Source organism: Olea europaea, chromosome 21, assembly GCF_002742605.1.
Source record: "Olea europaea var. sylvestris chromosome 21, O_europaea_v1, whole genome shotgun sequence".
NCBI classification, from domain to species: Eukaryota; Viridiplantae; Streptophyta; class Magnoliopsida; order Lamiales; family Oleaceae; genus Olea; species Olea europaea.
This window is the reverse complement of record NC_036257.1, coordinates 17658524-17665580: the sequence shown is the minus strand read 5'-3', so window position 1 is coordinate 17665580 and position 7057 is coordinate 17658524. Positions and strand designations below refer to the sequence as shown.

At 33.9% G+C, this 7057-nt stretch overlaps 1 pseudogene; it reads right to left on the bottom strand.

Annotated features, from left to right (window-relative positions):
* Window positions 1–2896: 2896 nt before the first annotated feature.
* Window positions 2897–4938, bottom strand: LOC111370975 (annotated as a pseudogene).
* Window positions 4939–7057: the final 2119 nt, after the last annotated feature.

Genomic DNA, 7057 nt, shown 5'->3' with positions numbered 1-7057 from the left:
AAGTTGCTACTAGTGGTTCACGTTGTTTTCGGGTCGAGTATATGAATTGATTGGTTTGATAAATATTTCACTCATTGGTCACGGCCTATGAAATATAATACGACACTATTTAAAATCATTGCCCGGGATTTATTGGGTATTAAAACCCAACATATCACTTCAAATTTTGGACTTTACTATGACGACAAGACTAGACATAGACTTTTTCATTTTTAAATGACCAACATTAAATTTAGCCCATATGAAAATATAATAAAAAAATTCGGAGTGTTACATTTTTTCTTTTAACAAAATCTCTCTAATTAGCCAATTTCGACGTTGGTATCTAATGTGGTTGATGAAGTCTCTGTTCGACGTCTAATGTGTGTGATATATATTGAGATTGAAGGATAACAATATTCGAATTGTCACGTTAATAGAATGAAGTCTTAGATCCAACCATTGTAGAAAAAATATAACAATTGCCAACCTCTTATGTCGGGACCTGCGAGTGCATTTTGGATTATCGGTTTCTGTATTTATTTGACAATAAAATAATGAATGTAATATCAAGTTCATACATGCCCTAGAGCTTTGGTTGTGAAAAATGTACTTGAGTTAGTGTCCTGCTGAAAATTGATGGTTAGTTTGTCATGTTGATTTACCATCTAGTAACACTGGCATGCTCTTCTATTGGTTAGTTATAGTGAGGTTCGCCCCAACATTCCCCACTTGTCTGACTGTTGTTGAGCAGTTTTTGGATATCAAACAAACCTCCCCAGAAGGTAATTTTAATGTGGCCGATTTCCCCGATGAAATGAAAATTGGATTCATGTAACAGGACAAAGATTTCACACTCCTTAGCCAGAAAGATATGTGGCCATGAAAGAGAATCCTTTTATTCGTGAGGAGCTAGATGAGAAGAAACTCTCACGTCCGGTTCTGTAGTAGAGATGGAATTGTGAAACAACCATCAACTATAACCCCAAAAGAATTAGATTCCGTAAACAACATAGATGAAGAATGAAGAGAATATCTTATCGAGGTAATCATATTTGTTTCGGTAAATATGCTCTTCAGGCACTTGAACCTGCTTGGATCACATCTAGACAAATCCAAGCAGGTCGACGAGCAATGACACGAAATGCACACTGTGGTGGAAAAATATGATCCGATCCACAAGGACCATGATTGAGAATTGTTTGATCATCTTTATATGAGGAAGAGGCGAAATAGATTCAACTTGAATTCGGGACCGCTATTCGAAATCTTAGTAAAACACTATAACATGATTTTTGAGAAGTCAAAAACGATTTTTGGAATCCAAAATCTTGAATCTAAATAAACCCAATGTTAAACTAATAGTTTAATAATATACGGTGTCCCCATTAATCAATACTCAGAATTCAATAAAACCTTCTAGAGTTTGGAAAACTCGCCATCATGAAACATATTCAATCAAAAGATTAAAAAGTGAAATTGGGGGGGCTCAACAATCAAGGAACTATCAAATGCGGATATAAGTCTATGGCTTATTTGAATTCATTATGTTCTATGGAATTAATTATTATTTGTCACAATGTTAATGTTGTATGTATCAGGGATGAATATAGTGTTTTTTTTTTTTTTTAATTATAAAAGTGATAAATTTAGACTGTAATAGATAAATAACAATAATATGAATGTATAATATTTAAACGAATGAATTTAATAAGGATAACATTAGAATGTGATGTAAATGAAAATAGTACTCTTTTTAGAAATTTGAAATTTTAATAGGGATATACAGAGAGTGTGATAGATATATAACAATGATAGATGTCAATAGTGGCCTTCAAAATATATTTGTTGCCTTTATGTTTAAATAAAAGTATCACAGATCTATTTCCATCACTACGTTACGTTTTTATATAATAAAAGATTACTGATAGACATGACTCACTCAGTAGTTGTTAGTTTATAATATTTTTGGTCACTTATCAGTTGTCTATTTTTGATGGAATTTTTTAAGATTAATAAATAATAGCGTCTTTGGTTCTTCAACCAAATATTTGACAAATAATTTACGTCAATGAAACCCTAATTGACCGACTTTTAGGTATTAGCGACAAAAATATTACAATGCTTTCCTTCACCTAATATTTATTGTATGAATTTTCACATCCTTTGACAACTTCAAATTAAAGGATGCGCATGCCGTGATCAATTAATTGTTAATAACTTACTATTAAAAGATTCAATGCTTAAGCATGCAATCCCTACTTGGATAGTTAATACTTTGATATGGAAATTTGATTTATTCTATTTAAAAAAAAACTAGAAATAATAATTAAAAAAAAAGTCTCTACACTTTTAAAGTAATACTATTTAGTCTCACTGAAATTATAACCCCAAATTATATGACACTAATGTGACATTAATGATTCGTTTAATTCCACATTATATTTCATTTAATCTATCATCTAATACCACATAAATTGAAATTATAACCCCAATGTGACTAAATATCATTATTCTACGTTTTAACTATTTATCCTATAGATGGTGTTAAAATTCATGGTAAGAAGGCACACAACATATCTAATCAAAGAAAGTAGCATTGATATATAGTTGAAGAAGTGCAATTTGAATATTACTATATCTTCGAAGACTTACGATATATTGATATGAACATGACATAAATTGGTGAGGAATAATATATTTCATGACTAGTAATATTAAGCTGACAGACTCTTAAGAACACACTGATGATAGTTATAAGAAATCAATGAATTAGCTCACTCACTCGATGTAGCAAGAAGGATGACGAGAACACATTACTTATCTTGTTTTTCTGGGAGACATCATACTAACTCAACTTGATAAACCACTTCGTTAAAATTGATATACAAAGTAAATTGCATTTTTTAAATCTCAATTAACACCAAATTAATCTCTTATTATTGCCAAACAGATGAATTACACAGAGAACTAATCCAAGAGCAGCTTAACAGTATTCTTGACAAAGAAAACATTCAAGAAACATAAATAATCTTGATACCACCAATGGTAATATCTTCTCCCCCAGCTATTGGCACCAAAGTAACCAATATATATTCATCATCTTCGCAGTCCAAATCCTCCAACAGCTCATTCAATCCCAACCTAATTTTAGTCTTTACCCTGGAAGAGTTCTTATGTGGCAACTGCGAGAAGCAGCCGGCATACTCCGCCTTGTCTAACACATAGGGATCATCATCTTCGTCGTTAATAAACACATCAAACTTCACAAATGTTGCAGTGTCTACGTCGATCCCTTCGATTGCCAGCAATTCCTCCTCATTTTCCTTGTCCTTCTTACTCCTTGATTTCTTAGGCCTAGGGACCAAAATCTTGACAACTTTGTCTAGTTTGACGGGGAAAACTCTGTCGGCTGATGGAGCACCGGAGGTGGAAGCTATTTTGGACTTTTTCACATGTGCCTTAGGCTTATTCTTTTGCCATGGGATATCCACCTTTTGGAAATCATATCCCAATTTTATGTTGTCCACAGTATCTCCAACTTTCACCCGCACAAGTCGTGCATTTTCGTCGTAGAATAGAAACGTTGTATCTAACCAATCCGTGTCCGTGAAATGCTTGGCTTTTGAGCCCCTTAAATCCTGCCATACTGTCCAAAGTCGATCAACGTTGGCATGGTGGCCAAAGAACAAGGTATCTCGACCCGCAGAGTAAAAATTGCCCATGTCCTCTCCAGTGCGTGTGGCTTCGCCAATCCATGAGTGCATCGCTGTGTGGGAGCCACGCTCCACGGTCCCTGGCCCGGGGTTCGGCTTAGACCCGGTACTATATTTTGCTCCATAGAAGTCCTCAAGGTGACGAGCATGGCGTATCATTTCACGGTACATAAGGGTAAGATGGCATGGTGGCCAAAGAACAAGGTATCTCGACCCGCAGAGTAAAAATTGCCCATGTCCTCTCCAGTGCGTGTGGCTTCGCCAACCCATGAGTGCATCGCTGTGTGGGAGCCACGCTCCACGGTCCCTGGCCCGGGGTTCGGCTTAGACCCGGTACTATATTTTGCTCCATAGAAGTCCTCAAGGTGACGAGCATGGCGTATCATTTCACGGTACATAAGGGTAAGGTTGTGTGGAATTATCTTTGAGGGATGTTTTGCGTCCTTACCCGAATAGGCAAGATCAGCAATGGCTGGCGGCAAATGATTCAAATTACGTCTCGCATCATATAATGGTGAGTTAGAATTTGCGAACATGGCCGGCATAACCATACCCTCGGGATTGTCCCAGTTCCAAAAAGGCAAACCGAAAGTTTGATCATCAATCAATTTTCCCAAAATTCTTTCATAAAAATACAAGTACCATCTATGCCATGGAAAGAAATGCCAGCAATTGTGAATTTGAATCCTCAAATCCTTGTCCCCAACTTGTTCATAAGTAAGATTACAGTAAGCACAATGAACATTGGCTTGTTGCATGAAATTTCGTGGATCATCAGCCGGAAGAGCCTTCATAAGCTCAACAGCTTTCTCAAATTTCGCTATGTACTCTTTCGTGGCCAAATGCGCAGCAGGTCGGAATCGCATTTTTTTCACCGGGGGAAGCTTGTAATCAATGAATTCCCTTGATAATGGGGGGCAACAATTGACATCTAGTGGTTGCCCCGTGTTCAAGTTTGTGCCCCTGCTGCATTTGGTGAAGTCAGGGGCTTCTATTGGAGTTGCAAATGCAGGTAAAATAGAAGGGAGATTAGATGAACTATAAAGGCCTCCCATGCCAAGAAGCAAATTTCTCCTATCAAAATTTTCGTGAGAAATTTCTGTCTGATTTTTGTCACAGGATACATTAAGGCGAGCGTTTCGCTTTGCAAAATGCGATTGCTTAGCCAAAGGGGTGGTGGTGATGGACCATGAAACTAGAAAAGCAGCCATGGTTTGTTTCCTTGGTATGTTTGCAAGTCCAAAATAAAAGAGACCACTATATATATACAATATCGTGGCGGCTAATAACAAGTAGTGCACATTAATATTTTCCTTTTAATCACCAAGGTGACGCATTGGATTACATGCAAATCTATATATAATGTGTTCAGACAATATTGTCCACGTTTAAACCTAAACCTAGTATAAATATTTCACGATTTTTGTTCATACTTCAAGGTTCAAACCATTTCTTCCATTTTCCAAAAGAAATTGTTTAGCCTCCATTTGAGAAATTTATAACATTGTTTCTAAAAAGAAATAGTAAAAGTAACGTTAGTGGACATAGGAAATATGTGTATAATAATGATAGTAGATATGAATATTTGATTCAAATTAATTTTTAACTTCAATTGATTTTCTAAACCATTTATAAGTTTTGTAAATGGAATATAAATTAGTTTGATGGTACTGTTGGTTTTACTTGGATGTTGGTTTTACGGTTTTGTTTGAGCACGTACACACAAATCTAGTCGAGCAGTAAGGATAAGAGGAACATGTTATTGGATTATATAGTAAAATTTCTTGGATAAGGGAATTTTTTATAAACTCTTTAGAAGTTAAGGACTTATCGAACCTAAGGTTCCATGACTTATACTTGATGTGTGATCACGAGAAGAATGACTAGATCACATGAAGTTTAATTTTTGAGATTTTACATTGTTTTCCTCATCTCCAGACGAGATAAGTTATTCTCTTCCTACTTTAAGCTAGAGATCAAATCGAGTCTCCTTCAAAGTATCTTTTTAACTTCATTATTAAAACTCCCATTTGGATGAATACAAATTGTAAATGGAATGAAAATTAGTCAAATATTAATTTCAACCACATATACATAACTGCTACTCAATATTATCAACACATTTCGTGCGACCCATTCTATTGGTCTCTAAACTAATTATAAATTTTCCAAACAATGACTAAATAAAACATATCATGGTTTAATTAGAAAAAAGTAACCAAAATATATCAGAATTCCTTTGAATCAGTAGCTTATGCTTAAAACTTCTTACACCTCTCTTATCTAATAACGAAATGCCTCTAAAAACTTAAAATTCCATGGACGATCATTTTTAGCAACGGAAATTTTCTGTTTTTAGATCTCGTGAATCGTGATGCATATATTATATAAGAAAAAAGATGTTCTTATAAAATGAAATTCTTGGTTAACTTTATTTAGTTTTCATAAATAAAAGATGATCTAACAAATAGAATAATGTTATTCATAGTAAAGAATACTAGTAATCGCCCTACGTGACATATAAATGTCAGATATTATGGAGATGTGAACAAGTGGTAAAGACAAAAAAGAAAAAATATATATAAATATATTTGGTATTTTAAAAATATATTTTTGAATAGTGTATTGATGGGATGTGTGGTTAAAAAATAAGGAAAAATTTTGAATTTGCGTATAATATTATTTTATTAAATAATGCATGATTGAGATGATGTCAAATCACTATTGAAAAATATATATTTTTTTAAAAATATGGCTCAAATGGGACCGTAAATTAAATAGGGAAAAATATAATAGGTAAAGCCTTTTAGCTCAAAGCAGTTCCCAAGTCACTATCTAATACTTGTCTGCATATTCGTTCTTATACCTGCACCGCCTCCGTCCAGTTGACTTGAGTTTAATTTTATGGGGAAAGCCCTCACACAACCACTTGGATGTCCAGAGGTTGTCATCCAAGAATAACCCTACTTTTATACATTTTTTTAGTTAATTAATTATTGTATTCGGTTGATTAATATGCAATAAAACTATAAATTTGTAATATAATAATTTTTTCGTTATCATCATATTCATTTCAATAAATCAAATATTTTTTAAAAAAATTGACATGTTAAACTGTTAATTATTTAAGAAGTATAAATAGCTGGATTTTTAATGGAAATGTTCCACATAATTTTATATTCTAGCAGATTAGAATAAAAATTATTGGAATAAGTGAATTTGACTAGAGAACACAAGTACAGTAATATTGTTTTAGGCCAAGTTACGAATTTATTTTACGAGCATGCAAACGAGTACCTATCTCGTTCCGTCTTTAATATTTTCTTTAGTTCATGTAGCATTATATTAGATTAAAGGGCATA